Below are 14,783 nucleotides of genomic sequence, written 5' to 3'. Positions count from 1 at the left end.
CATGTTAAATTGCAGCAACACATGGTTAACATAAAATATGCAAAAAATTGTCGTTGTAAGTTTTAAATATGTGTTCTCGTATTTTAGGAAATGCTCATTACGTATAGAAAAATAGTCTTTGCATTTTCTCTCTCTAAATTTTCATGTAACTTTAAAAAATATTCACGTATATTTTAAGAAGGCACGTGTATTCTAAAAAAAATATTCACACATTATCAAATAATGGACACTTTATCATGTACTTAAAAAGATATTCGCAAATTGTCAAATAATCTTCACTTTATTAAAATGTTTCTAGCTACTTAAAAATATTAATCATCATTTATTTAGAATAAAGTATGTGTGTACTATTGGCATGTGCATTCGTTTGATGCAAAAACCTAGTCGGTTCATTTATCCTCTCTACTACTACCTCTGTAACTTAATATAAGATGTTTTTTTGACAATATGACTATGTCAAAAAACGTCTTATATTAAGTTATGGTGGGAGTAGTACTTATCAAAATCGTTGGGCTGACTTAATTTAGGGTGGGGTTGAGCTATATAGGTCACCGTGGGGAATCCTATTGGTCGACAATATTGAAGTGTATATGTGGATCGCCTAGCTTTTTTTATAAGCTCGGACTTTTGGTTGCATTGTCTGGTGCATGAAGCTTAACATGATATCAGAGCCTAAAGTCTCGATTTCAAGTCCTGGTTTTCGCAATTCATCCAAAAGTTGTTCCCGACCTCTGTGTCCACGTATAGGCCTCTTGAGTCATACCTCTGAGTCTATTCATGTGTTAACTTTTTGTGCCACATGTGAGAAAAGGTGTTAAAGTGTATATGTGGGTTGTCTCCCAACGCGGATCTGTATCGTACGCGCGGACGCCGGCCTCCACGCGGTTCTGCTTGGCGGTGGCCTGCTGCCGGTGTGCGGCTGGCCAGAGTCTTGGAACAGACGACTGTCTATGGTATGCCAGACAATCGGATATGTAGTTAGGTGGTCGGTACCCCAGCGTAGTTGCCTTGATTCAGATCTGGAAGGCTTGGTGGTGGTAATCTAGATCCGGTCGACATGTTTGGTGGTGTCTGACCTCCTACAACTCCACGACGGCGGTTGTCATCGGAAGGTCTTAGGGAGGGTTCATCTCTCGAGATCCGACGATTGACTTCGGCGGTGAGATGCAAAACTACGGACGACGGCTTGATGCAGAGGGATGGTTGTGCAGCGGCGACGACACATCACATGTACTGCTGGGATTGCGAAAAAATGGTGGCGACAACATGTGAGTGACTTTGATGGTGGTGCTATTCGAACACCCGGTCTAGAGCTGCGGGGTGAAAGCCTAGGTTCGACCGAAGTTGGTCATACCTGGCAATGGCGATGTTTTTTGACGTCATTACATTGTTGAAGGCATTGCTCGATGCTCCAGACTGATTCTTCATGGTGAAAACCTAGATTCTGGCCTTTGTGGTTGCATCCGGTGACGATGATGCTTGAGCGTCGCTCCCTTCCTGAAGGCGTTCCTGTTGAAGACCTTATCATCTATGTGGTGTCATGATAAGATTGATGTAGATATGGTCATTGTTGTAGTTTTGGTGATCGCTGATCTGATTGCTTTGGGACTTCTTAAATTTTTTTCCTCGCCTATGCATAGCTTTGGTCTTATGACTTTGCTAATTGGCGGCGTGTTTGTGTGTGTGTTGGTGTTGGGTATGTGCATCTTAACTATGCAGAGACCGGGTGTGGGCTCATCATGTTTTGTATCTTCTTGATGCTTCGTTTTGAGTCAATAAAATTCACCCTTTGTTGAAAAAAATATGTGGGTTGTCTAGCCATTTTTATAAGCATGAACTTTTAGTTGTATTGGCTAGTGCAAGCTTAACATGGTATCAAAACCTAAAGTATTGAGTTCAAGACCTGACTTTCATAATTTATTCAAAAATTGATGTTGCCCCCTGTGTCCACGTATAGGCCTCTTGAGCCATACCACTTAATAGCCATACCACTGAGTCTATTCACGTGTTGAAATCTCACGCCACACGTGGGAGGTGATGTTGAAGTGTATATGTGGATTGCCTAATCCTTTCCATAAGTTTGGATTTTTAGTTGTGTTGGCTAGTACATGAAGGTTACCAGACCAAATGTGCACCACCCGTGTGCTCGCTCACTAAGTTGGGCTGGCCCAGTGAAGATTCTAGAACCTTCCCATACCATTTTTTTCATTTCCTTTCGATTTTTTGTTATTTTTCTTTCTATTTACATGCTTGTTTATTTTTCATTTTATCTTTCCTTTTTTCTTGTCACTTTAGTTTTTTATTTCAGTTTTAAAGTACAATTGTGAACATTTTGTGTTCATCAAATTCAAAAATTTCTTATCTTTTTCAATTTTTAAAATTGAGAACATTTTCTGTTCTATTTTTAAAATTGTTCACCGAATTCAATAATTGATCATTAATTTCAGAAAATCTTCATCGAATTCAAAATGTGTACTTCAAATATATAAAATGGTCAACATGGTTTCTTAAATGTTCATGAATTTTTTTAGAAAAACATCATAGTAATTGTGATACTACAGATGTGAACTTGGGGTGACCATACAGTGCATAGAATTTAGGGCAGCATACGTACTTGATATTGAGAATATCTAGAACAGAGCATATGGGGGAGCCATGCATCGACGTTGACATGGACCTATTCATGAACTCCTGATGTCCACCCTGCAGCAACGACACGGGATACCATACCCGCCAGTGCATGCGGAGCTAGCCACTTTGCAAATCATTCGTGAGGTTCCCTAAAGGTGAGTACGTCATTGCTCTGTTGGTGCTTGTTAGACTATATAGCTTCTGTATTCATACGTGTATATTGTAACGTTGTATCTCACTCATTATATATATGTGATAGGCCATTCCTAGAGGGTTGTGCCGGTTCCCCAAACCTATTGTCTTACAGTGCTATGGGTTGCAAACTTGCAATCGCTTACTACTTTTAATCATGCACATAAGAAAAATATTAAATGGAATTAAAGATGCGGACAACAATTACCTGCAAGGAACCTAGAATACATGTTGATACGATAGATACCTGCATCTTGACCAGAATATGCGGACAACAAATTACGATAGATACCTGCATCTCTGGTAGGGTCAAAGCGTCAATCCCAGCCCATGAGATGGTACTCCAGGGTACAGGCCATTCACGTCCTCCACGAGGCTGCCGTCAATGCATGGTGGACAAAATTATTGTTCTGACCTAAAAGGCTAACAAAATTCTGATTTGACCTTGTTTTTTAAAAAAAATCGATTTTGACCTCTTCGGGTGACGCCAACATCCCTGGCGTCTGGGTTGCGAAGGAGACGCCACGGACCTTGGCGTCTGGCCCCTGGCCCGCACTACCTGCCTGCCCGTTGACCTGCTGACGTGGCAAAGGGGCCAGACGCCAGGAACCCTGGCGTCTGGCCCTGGTAAATGGATAACCCACGGGAGAGTGTGTGGGACCCACCCACACACTTTCCCCAATCTACAACGCGAGCTTGAAGAACACTTGGAGCTCTCACACTCTCTCCCACCCCTCAAGCTCCCCCTCAAATCCTTTCCAAAAGGTGCATCCCTTAGGTGGATATTTCCATCACTTTGTTGCTCTTGGTAATCTCCCCCAAATCATCCAATAATTTTTTGTTAAATCTTATTATTTTGGTTGCATTTTATACATGTTGGTGGAACCCTAGTTCATGTTTTCTCCCTTATGTTAGTGTGAATGGCTTGGTTAACTTTGATAATATAGTGATATGCATGGTGTGTAGTAGGAATATATGCTTGTTGAGTAGAAAGATTGGGGTTAGGATTAGTTAGTGATTAGGGTTAACTTTGCTTAGTGTGTGTTAATTAGTGATACTTTTGTGGACATCACCAATAATTTAGTGTTGATATGATTTGGATATAATGAGATGTATTTGAATAAACATCAATTCTCATTGAAGTCTTAAATGCATTCATGTTATTTTTAGATGGAGAGACTTGTTAATGTTCATTACATGGACAAGGAGGCATTCTTGAGTAACAATGCCGACACGGGTGAGGAACCATTGGTTTTTGATACAAGCCCTAGGTATGAGGATGTTGTTGCAAAAGTGAGACAAGCCTTAAAGTGGATGGACACCAATGTTGATGTTAAGTTAATAGGAAGGTATGATGTTGGAGTTGGAGCCAAATCTCGCTTGAAAAGTATGCCTATCACCTCGGATTTGCATTGGGATGTATACAAGGAAAAGTTTCCCAATCGGAAGACAAGTCACTTGAATTGTTTGCCACCAAGGTTGAATCTCCTCGGTTTACACTTGATTTGAACCGGCATGTCTCTTCCCCAATGGATGACATGAGCGAGATGACAATGGTGCCACTTGTTGAGCATAGGGTTGTGGTTGATGCCCCCAATGCTTATCGCCAACCACGTCCCCGTGTACCATCTATTGAACCAAATGAGGTTGAGTTGTATGCCCCCAATGCTTCTAGCCAACCACCAACTAGCCAAGAAAATGAAGTTGAGGTGATTGCTAGTGACGAAGTAATTCAAGATGATGAAGATGCTTATGATGACGACGAAGAGCAAGAGGAAGGGTTTCATGGTAATGATGTTGGTGACTTGGATGCGTACATAGCGCAAAAGGACATGGATCGTGAGTTGCCTTTTAGCCGTCAATATGCATATGACTCGGATGACGAGGGTCCAGTTGAACAGTTGGACGAGGATGGATTCACAAAGGAGGAAAACCAAATCCACTTTGAGTTGACGGGCTTAGAAAAAAGAAGTCACTTGTTTAAAGATCCTAGCCTTGCCCATAAAGTTGTTGTTGATGGTGGAATGAGAATGACGGCGATTGAGCCAACAGCATGCCCGGATCCAGGAGAACCAAGGGAGGAGAAGGAGGACGAGAATGCTTATTTGAAGAAAGGAGTGAAGTTTCTGAGCTTGCCTATGCTGTAGTTTTGGTTGTCTGACTATGCCATTCGGAACCATAGGTCATTTTATGTTGAGCACTCTGACATGAAGTTGCGTTACACCGTGAAGTGTGAGCAAGAAGGATGCCCATGGAAGGTTCGTGCAAGAAAGCTTAAAGAAACCGAAGAATGGGTGTTAAGAAGTTGTGTTGCCACTCATAGGTGCAAACCGCCATCTAAACGACTTCGAACGACACATCATCAACTCACATATGAGTATCTCGGATACAAATGGATGAAAGACATAGGCTTTGATCCCACTGTGAAAGTGAGGTCATGCGGACGGTGAAAAACAATTTGGTTATGAAGTCAAGTATGGGAAGGCATGGAAGGCAAAGGCAAATGCTATTAGGATGTTGTATGGTGGTTATGAAGAAGCATACAACCAGCTCCCAAGGTTGTTGGCCGCAATTGCGCATAAGAACCCGGGCATGTTCCATGTCGTCGAGGATCACGAGGGAGTGTTCCACCGTGCCTTCTGGAGTTATGGACAATGTGTGGAGGCGTTCCAGCATTGTCGTCCGGTCTTGTCTATAGATGGCACGTTCTTGACCGGTAGATACAAGGGCACACTAATGGTAGCAATGGCGCACTCATCAAACGACAACGTGTTGCCGTGTGCATTTGCTTTGGTGCCTTCCGAGCACCAAGACAACTGGGAGTGGTTCATGGGTCATGTTAGGCACAACGTGATTGGGGCTAGGGAGGTATGCATCATATCGGACTGGCACCATGGCATAGTCAAGGCGATGGACATTGTTATTCCAGGATTTCCAAAGCTTCACCACAAATGGTGCATGAGGCATTTCGTGGCCAACTTTTACCGGGCATGTAAGAGCAAGTAGCTCAGCAAAGACCTTACCCATGTATGTGTGGCCTTCACGACCCAAGGTTTTGATGCTCGGTACAACAAACTCTTTGCAGCGGTGAACGAAGGGGGAAAAGACTTCTTAACTAGGAATTTAAGCGAGAAGCACAAGTGGGCATGCGCTCATGACGATGGTGGTTGGCGATATGGCGACATGACGAGCAATCTGGTAGAATGTTTCAACAATGTGCTGAAGCGTGCTTGTGCATTGCCGGTGACTGCAATAGTGGAGTACACCTTCTTCAAGCTTAATGAGTACTTTCAGAGGCATTCTGAAGAGACTGCAAAATGGATAGGTGAAAAAAAGGATTACCGGAGAAGGTTGATGAATGGTTGCAGTTACAAGCAAGCAAGTCTTCACGCCAACAAGTTATCATATTCGACAGAATTGAAATGATCTATCAAATTGATGAGGCAGGTGGCACAACACGAGATGGTTTTCAATATGGTGGTACTGCATTTGAGGTGCGTCTGAAGACTCGGTGGTGCCAATGCGAGAGGCCTAGTAAGTATCATTGGCCATGCTCGCATTTGATAACGGCGGCGAAGGCGAGAAACATACCTGTTTGTGATGGAAAAACCGTGCGGATGCAAGCGTTCCATGTGGAAGCTACTAGGTTGACATGGGCGCCAAGATTTCACCCTTTCTTGGACCAATCACAGTGGCCTGAGTACCATGGCCCTCATATTAGGCCAGACCCTCTTCTGAAAGTGGAGACCAAGGGTAGAAGGAGAACTAAGAGGGTCAGGGGTGATATGGATGACCTAGCTGGATACACTGGCATGAAACAATTTGGTAGCGGTCATTTTATGGAGGCTCCTGACACTATCAACTGTGGGGTGTGCGGTGAAGGGAGACACAATGAGCGGACATGCAAGAATAGGAAAACCAAAAAAAGAAAAACAAGTCGTGGAGGTGGCACCGATGGTGAACGAGGTGGAAGAGGTGACGGTGGTGGTGGTCGAGGAAGCACAAGTGTCAGAGGTGGTAGTGGTGGTCGTAGAGGCAGTACAAGTGCTAGAGGTGGTGGTCGAGCTAGCACAAGTGCTAGAGGTGGTGGTCGAGCAGGCACAAGCGCTAGAGGTGGTGGTCAATTAAGCACAAGTGCTAGAGGTGGTGGTCGAGCTAGCACAAGTGCTAGAGGTGGTGGTGGTCGGAGAGGAAGCACAAGTGCTAGAGGTGGTGGTGGTCGTAGAGGAATGGTTGATAATGGAACGGCCTTCAGTTATTTGCTTAATCCAGATGGTTGATCTAGTAATAATGGTATATTATTTGTTCATACAATTCCTCATGCGCATAGCAACTACAAGCTGCAAATAAAGTGATGTTTTAATCAATACAAGAACACAAATGAGAAATAACGAAAATTGATAAGTCTTGCTTCTTACATCTCCCTTCTCAATGGCACGAGCACGATGCTCCTTATCCCACTCATCAATTAATCCGTCATACCAAGGTCCATCATCATCCGCCATCCTACAAAAAAATCACAAACATCTATGAATACATGAACAATATCAAATAATACTATTTCCTTCTTCAAGTTATGCCATATAAAAACACCATTATTCTCACACATAACCACATCATTTCTTTCCTCTACATATGCACACATATCATCTAGAGTACCAAATTTCACCATCAAATAAATTTCATAATCATCATCCGCCATTCTATTGAACAAATCATGTCACACACAATCATCAAATTTCATCATCTCTTTTGCAAAAAAAACTTTGCCATCTATATATTCAACTATATTGTCATACCACTTCACACATATAATATTTTTTCTAAATATATTTGCTTGCCAAAGTAGTCTTTTCAGATTCAAACAAATATTATGCCATCTATATATTCAACATATAGCTAATTTACTAGCACATGCATACATCATCTATAATTCAAAAAAATACACAAACTATGTCTATTGGTGGACAACTACAAACATCTACCAACTACACTACCTACCAAATCATCTATCAACTACAAACTATGCCATCTATATATTCAACATATAGCTAATTTACTAGCACATGCATACATCATCTATAATTCAAAAAAAAATACACAAACTATGTCTATTGGTGGACAACTACAAACATCTACCAACTACACTACCTACCAAATCATCTATCAACTACAAACTATTTCTTAAAACAAAGAAACCATCTACTAATTTAACATCACCTAATGTGAAATAATGCATCCAACAAGAGAGGGGGAAACAAAAACAAATTGGAGAGAATGGGGGAGAATACCTCAAAGAAGCTTGGGGAGGGGTCAGATCTGCAAGTTTGAGCGGTTAATGGAGTAGATCAGGGGGGTGGTGGTGGGAGAGAGAGAAGGGGCGACGAACAGCCCTCTGTTCTTGACCCAGACGCCAGAAGAAGTTGAGATGGGAATGGGTGGGCGACCCGCGCCGTTATCCACTTACCAGGGCCAGACGCGAGGGTCTCTGGCATCTGGCCCCTTTGCCACGTCAGCAGGTCAACGGGCAGGCGGGCAGTGCGGGCCAGGGGCCAGACGCCAGGGCCCCTGGCGTATGCTTCGCAACCCAGATGCCAGGGATGTTGGCGTCACTCGAAGAGGTCAAAATCAATTTTTTTTGAAAACAAGGTCAAATCGGGATTTTGTTAGCATTTTAGGTCATAACAGTAATTTTGTCCATGCATGGTGGCCTCAACAAACCAACCGCCATTACCGGTGCATGTGACTCAGGCCTCGCCAGCCGTCACCGAGTCGACGAAGCGGGGCAGAAAACACATATTTGACCTGTGAACGAAAACGATTCAAAATTTGAACCTTTTTAAAAAATTCACGCTTCTGGCCTTTTCGAGTGGCGCCCGACAGCAAGGCGCCGCACCCTACTGTGCAACGACTTTTTCTTAAGCGTCGCGCCTCCGGCCAGCGTGCCAGTCTCGGGCCAGGCACGGCCCCACAGACAGCAGTGCAGCGCTTAAGTGTTAGGACTTAGACGCCACACAGTGTAATGTGCAACGCCTAGCGCTTGGGCGCTGCACTGTGACTTAAGCTGCATCGGGCCAGCCCCTCCCAGGCAGTTCTTCCCCTCTCCCAGAAAGTTGCTCTCTGTACAGAGAGCAGCGGCGACATCCTTCAACCCCTCTCAGATCTGAAGATTTTAGCCCTGGATTCGATCTCCAATCCCTCCTACTAGGTAAACTCCTCCGTTCCCTTTCTTTTCCTCCGTAAATTCGTTACAATTTTAGGGATTTGTCCAAGATTGGATGGAACCCTTGATTTGCTTGATTTGGATCTTTATTTGTCCAAGATTGGGTGTTGTGATGGAGGATGTGTAGTCATAGTGGTACTATATGATTCTTGTTTGTGAAACCTAGATTGTTTATTTATTTTTAGATATATATGAGATGCCTAGTTTTGTAGATAATTATGAGATGTTGAGTTTTCTAGCTATATATGAGATGTTGAGTTTTTTTAGATATATATTAGATGTTGAGTTTATTTGAAATATGAGATGTTGAGTTACTTGAACACATATGACATACGAGATATATATGTGAATTTACAATCATTTATTCATTGTGTGAGAAGGAGATGTTGAGATTCTTGTAGATGAATACATATGAGATGTTTAGATGAACACATATGAGATGTTTAGTGTATACCGATATTTGAGATGAACTCATATATGTTTATTGTTTGAACTTTGTAAGGATGGTTTGGCTTATCGACGATGCCATTGACACACAACACCAGGCCTACATGATGCGCGAGAAGGGGCTGGTAATAATGAGTAATCTAAATATTTAGCAAATTTGCCTTTAGTTGAAATTGACATGCCCTAATATTTGCCATTACTTGTTTTTTGCAGAAGCTTGAACCTCTAAAGATTCGGTATCACGGGTTCTCTGGTCCTGCCATGCCGTACGATGAGCGGTACACACCGTATATCCAGCAGGCGGGACTACTCCCATGGATTCAGTTGGTCAGCCGGTCCACGCCGGACCTCAACGCTCCACTGGTGTCCACTCTTGATGATCGGTGGAGGCTGGAGACACACAGTTTCCATCTTCGGACTGGGGAGATGACCGTGACGCTCGAGGATGTCTCCTTGATCACCGGCCTTGCTATCGACGGGAGGCCTCTCTATATGAGCACCGATTCTGATGGGTGGCACCAGCAGATGACTGCTCTTATCGGTATGGCTCCTACTGAGGCTGAGGCTGATGTAGAGGAGGGAGAAGAGAAGAAGAAGAAGGAAAGGAAAGCAACCGGAGCTCTTTCACGTGGATTCAGGAACACTTTGCCAATTGCCCTACGGATGCCACTGATGATGTTATCCAGATACATGCTCGTGTCTATATGTGGTACGTTGTCTCGAGGACTTCGTTTCCGGACTCCACGGGCAAGAACGCTCCATGGATGTGGCTGAAGGCATTGACCGTCTTCGATAGCAAATGGAGCTGGGGTTCAGCGACTCTTGCCTACATGTACCGACAGATAGTTGGTTTGTTTTGTTATCAACTCATTTCTTCATTAGCAATGCAACCTTGCTGTCAAGTTAACATTGTTTTCTTTCATATGTAGCTGGACGATGTGTGTTGCAGGATCACAGATAAGGCAGGCATTGGTGGTAATCTGCTTCTACTTTCTGTATGGAACTGGGAGCGTCTGCCTGTTGGACGCCCGAAGAGCGTCAGGTTTAATCCTTGGGATGAAGATGAACATGACGAATTACGGCGCCCCACTTGGGCTTACAAGTGGGATGTGGTTTCCGAGATGACGAACTATGTCAATCTCATGTACCAAAAGTACATTGCCGAGTTGGACACGATTACGCATGAGCAGGTAACGAGGACATTATTTCAGTTATTTCTCATGTTTGCCTGAATAATTGTCATCAATGTTGCGTTGTTGTCCTATTTCATAGGTGGAATGGGAACCATATGGCGCCAGTGACACAGTATGGTACACTCTAGAGTTTTCCATCAACCCGATGTGCTTGTAGGACAGGGATCTTTGGCTCATGCAGTGCCCACTGATATGCAACTAGGCGGTTGAGCTTCACTTGCCACATCGTGTGTATCGTCAGTTTGGTCTGTTCCAGCCTCACCTGCCGGTTTGGGTGGACACGGACAAAGCACTTCATAGGTAAGAGAGCATGAACTGTATTGACTAAGCATCGCCACTCCTTGATTGTGCTAATGTTTGGTTTTCTACCATGCAGGTTGGACAGGAGAAAGCAGCGGAAGATAAAGGACTGGTAGAAGCATCATGCTTCGTATGTTACCCTCTTCCATCTTTGTGTAGAGCAAGCTCGTAACAGTGCATGCGCCCAGCTTCGTGAGCATGACTCACTTGCTTTTGATAACCACATACGATGGCTTCTTGAAAATACTCGAGTTGAGATATGCCCGCCGGCATACAATGAGGATATTCTTGAAGAACCCATAAACTTTCTGGGTCTATCAAAGGGGAAGTACAACAAAGATGTCAGGGAAGGGCGAGGAGTCCCTGCTGTTCTGGTGATTTACTATGTGGTAAAGTGTTCCCTTCTTTACTTTTCCATTGGCCGTATTACACATGTTTGAATGGCTAACGTGTTACTTCATTCTCATGCGCAGCGCAACGAGATCAAGAAATCAGTTGATGAAAGCCAGTCTATTCTGGAGCAGACACCGGTTGGAGAAGGCAATGATGAAGGTCCACTATGAAAATTTCTCAAGGTACATAACACACTAATGTGTCCATGTTACATATCTTGTTGAGTTTGGTATCTTATACACTTGTTCATGTTACAACACCAGTTCAAGAAGTTAAGGCCGTTATCGAACCTTCTCGGTTGCCGTGACCTAGAATATGAAGAACCATCTGCCTCTAGGTCTGGTACACTATCAGACCCTTTATCTCACCATCAGGCGGACGATGTGAGTTCCTCATTTTCTTATCCGGATGATGAGGGTGTGGTCACCCAAGAGGTATGACTAATCTTTTAGATTTAATTCTCACTTGATTACGACGCCGGTCTTCACCATATTGTTTGATTGTGTGATAGATTGATGATTACATGACTTTGGCGGATGCTCAAGTTCGGTCAACATACATGTTGAATCCTAGGCAGCCCATAAAACGGTACACGCCCACCGACTTTGACAACAGAGGCAACCCAAAGATGGTCGCAGGTAGCTCGCATATGGCGAGCTTGGATGATGAGGCGGAGGAGGAAGTGGAGGAAGAGGAGGCTCGGCCTCCTAGGAGGAAGAAGATAACCACCATGAGTGGCACCAGGAGCACACACGCAAGGCATTAGTCATTGTCATTTTCATTATGAAACTGAACTTGTCGCTATTTCATTAGGTTCATGAACTTGTGAGGTTATTTGAGATGTTGGTGAACTCTTAGAAGTGTGCTACTTGTGTTTGTGAACTTGTAGTAATGTTTGGAATTGTCTTAAATGATGTGATGTTCAAGTTGTGTTTGTTCTATTTCTGTAGATTACAGCACTGCACTATATTTGTGAATACAAATTGATGTCAAAAGTGCTATTGTTTCTGCAGTTTTGCGTTAACAGCAGTGCAGCACCCTTGCCTGACGTGCTGCACTATACTATGCAACATCCAAGCGTCAGGCGCCACACAGTATAGTGCAGCGCCTGTGTCCTAGGCACTGCTCATCTGGATGTATAGCCAGGGGCAACAAAAGCTTTGCAGCAGCTGTGAGAGCCAAAAATGCTTAAGTCTGTGTGCAGGGCCGGAAACTTGGGCGCTGCACACTACTATGTGGCGCCTGGCGCTTGGGCGCTGCATTGTATAGTGCAACGCCTGACTCATGGGCGTTGCAGTGTTGTTAACTGCAGAACTGCAGAAACAGAAGCACTTTCGGCAGCAATTTGACTTCACAAGTATAGTGCAATGTTGTACAATGCAGAAACTCAACAAACACTAGTCATAACTTGAACATCACATCATTTAAGACAATCCAAACATTACTACAAGTTTGCAAACACAAGTAGCACAATTCTAAGAGTTCACCAACATCTCACATAATCTCATAAGTTAACGACACATTCATTAGAAGATAGTTGACGACAAATGGCTTCTTGCCCTAGAAGATAGTTCACGACACATACGACATGGGTACATCCGGTTCCATGACGAGTGCATGAAGTGAAGTCTCTACTGAGTCGAGCGAGGCCATTTCCCCTTCTTGTCACATGCCTCGTCCTCCTCTTACGCCTCGTGAGCCTTTGCAAGCTTTCTTGCACTCTCCTCCTCACGAGCAAGTTTCGCTTGGCGTGCCCTCTCCTCCTCTTGTTTCTTCCGCTCCATACTCTCCTTTTGACAACGCTCTTCCTCCAAGCCTCTTCGAAATGATTCTTCGAACCATCACTGACGCCTAAGACAATCTTGATATTGGTCATTTTGGACATCTTCTGGCACTTCATGATCTATCCACGCGAAGTACTTGCATAGAGGACGCGGTGACTGCATACAAATTTTTTGTTAGTGCTGACACACATTTGACAATAACAATCTACTTCTCTAGCTTACCGGTGGTTGGTCATAGGCGTTAGTTGGAAGCGAACGATCATAAGCTTAGTTGGGGCAAACAAAATATCTCCTCCCTTCCGTCCAACACTTCTTTCGGTCGGTGGACACCTTCACCTTGCAAACATCTCCACACCAACATGGGGGGAGGGGTGTTGACATCTTTCTCCTTCACCTTGTCCAAAGATGCGTCCCCCCACTTGTTCGGCATGTCCTCTTGGTTAGCACATGGTGGCCTCGTCATGGAACCGGATGAAGCCATGCCTACAAAACTAGGGTTCCCCCACAAATTTACATAGGTAATTGATACGTCTCCAACGTATCTATAATTTTTGATTGCTCCATGCTATTATATTACCTGTTTTGGATGTTTATGGGCTTTACTTTACACTTTTATATTATTTTTGGGACTAACCTACTAACTGGAGGCCCAGCCCGAATTGCTGTTTTTTTGCCTATTTCAGTGTTTCGAAGAAAAGGAATATCAAACAGAGTCCAAACGGAATGAAACCTTCGGGAGCGATCTTTTTGGAACAAACGCAATCCAGGAGACTTGGAGCGTCAACAAGCAGCCGAGGTGGCCACGAGGCAGGAGGGCGCGCCCTAAGGGGGTGGGCGCACCCCCACCCTCGTGGCTCCCCTGACCGATCTCCTTCACCTATATATACTCCCGTACCCTGAAAACATCGAGGAGCACCACGAAAACCTAATTCCACCGCCGCAACCATCTGTATCCGCGAGATCCCATCTTGGAGCCTTCGCCGGCGCTCCGCCGGAGGGGGAATCAATTGTCGGTGTCAAAACCGGCGGATCTCGGGTAGGGGGTCCCGATCTGTGCGTCTTAGGCTGATGGTAACAGGAAGCAAGGGACACAATGTTTACCCAGGTTCGGGCCCTCTCGATGGAGGTAAAACCCTACTTCCTGCTTGATTAATATTGAAGATATGAGTAGTACAAGAGTAGATCTACCATGAGATCGTAGAGGCTAAACCCTAAGAGCTAGCCTATGATGGTATGATTGTCATTGTGATCGGCCTTCTAAGGACCATCCTCTCCGGTTTATATAGACATCGGAGAGGGCTAGGGTTTACACGGAGTCGGTTACAAGGAAGGAAATACAATATCCGGATCGCCAAGCTTGTCTTCCACGCAAAGGAGAGTCCCATCCGGACACGAGCCGGAGCCTTGAGTGTTGTATCTTCACGCTTCAATAGTCCGGACGATGTATATAGTCCGGCTGTCCGGATACCCTCTAATCCAGGACTCCCTCAGTAGCCCCTGAACCAGGCTTCAATGACGATGAGTCCGGTGCGCAGTCTTGTCTTCGGCATTGCAAGGCGGGTTCCTCCTTCCGAATACTCCAAGGCTATTATCAAACACGTAGACCGTGTTCGGATCTGC

Source organism: Triticum aestivum, chromosome 5B, assembly GCF_018294505.1.
Source record: "Triticum aestivum cultivar Chinese Spring chromosome 5B, IWGSC CS RefSeq v2.1, whole genome shotgun sequence".
NCBI lineage: Eukaryota > Viridiplantae > Streptophyta > Magnoliopsida > Poales > Poaceae > Triticum > Triticum aestivum.
This window is presented reverse-complemented; position numbering follows the sequence as displayed.